This window comes from Galeopterus variegatus, unplaced genomic scaffold (genome assembly GCF_000696425.1).
Source record: "Galeopterus variegatus unplaced genomic scaffold, G_variegatus-3.0.2 Scaffold13724, whole genome shotgun sequence".
NCBI classification, from domain to species: domain Eukaryota; kingdom Metazoa; phylum Chordata; class Mammalia; order Dermoptera; family Cynocephalidae; genus Galeopterus; species Galeopterus variegatus.
In genome coordinates, this window is record NW_007739835.1 from 32,584 (window position 1) to 33,743 (window position 1,160).

The 1,160-nt window shown below is 37.6% G+C and overlaps 1 pseudogene; it reads right to left on the reverse strand.

Annotated features, from left to right (window-relative positions):
- Positions 1-570: 570 nt before the first annotated feature.
- On the reverse strand, positions 571-1,074 carry LOC103581704 (annotated as a pseudogene).
- Between the last annotated feature and the right edge of the window lie 86 nt (positions 1,075-1,160).

Here is a 1,160-nt window from a genome sequence, read left to right on the forward strand (position 1 = left end):
CATAACCTTATTTTGCATTCCAAGTGAGAGTATGTCATGATAAATAATGCCAACTTTAATTTTCTGGTATTTTATACTAAATCATAAAGAAAACAATGCTTTGCCAACTTTCTCCCAGCATAGAAATTCTGAGAATTAGTGCATACTTTACAAACCATTCAGAGTCTATCCCTCCAATTTACAGAAAGAGAAACTGAGGCACAAAGAGAGCAAATGACTTGTCCTAGGTCCCTCACAGCATTAGTGGCAGATGTAGGTACAGACTCCAACTCCAAGCTGCTAGGGTAGTGCCTTTTACTTCCCACCACACTTCCTTCTTTTATTTTTATTTTTATTTTTACTACTACAGGAAGCATTTATTTATTTGTTCAAAGTAACCGGTGCTATTGATGAAAAAAAAAAAAACTTTTCTGATATTACTTCAAAACAAACATATCAAACTTGATTTTCATTAGAATACTGCTATTTCTTCACACTGATAAATCAAAGACCAAGCCCCAGATTACATATAATGTTATTATACATTAATATGTAGTATATTATAGACTACATATTATAGTCTATAAACAATTATTGAGCTTCCTCTTCTGGACAAGAACACCAGGTTAGTCTCTCGTCATAAAAAGCAGTTATGATTTGCGGACACTTCCTATTTGCCTCTTTTGCCAGCACCGAGTCTGCCTCCTCTGAATCTGTCCATTTCATGAGAAACATCAGTTCTGCACAGCTGTCTGTGGCACCGACTATTTATTCAGGATCAAGGCCTCTGGCAAGGCCCCTCAGTTTGTCAGCAGCGTCTCTTTTCTCCAATTTGCTATCAGCAGATTCACTCTCAGATAAAGATTTTCTCTTTGTAACACCTTCCACTTTACCAGCTTTATGAGAACTAAAAAGTGCTTCAATTAACTCTGGACAATCTAAATTTCCTTCAGGTTCCAAGGGATTGTAAATCCCTTCCACATCAGGAAATACTCCATGTACTGTTTTTCTTTGGCCTCTGCCTCATTGACATTTTTACTCTTTCCATTCTGTTTATTTTCCATTTTTTTGTAATGCAGTTTTATTGGAGGCCATGTTTTACCACAGCCTTGAAGAGCTACTGTTCACCACCTCCAAGCTGCTCTGGGCTGCGGGTCTGTGCCGTCTCCTCAACACTTACT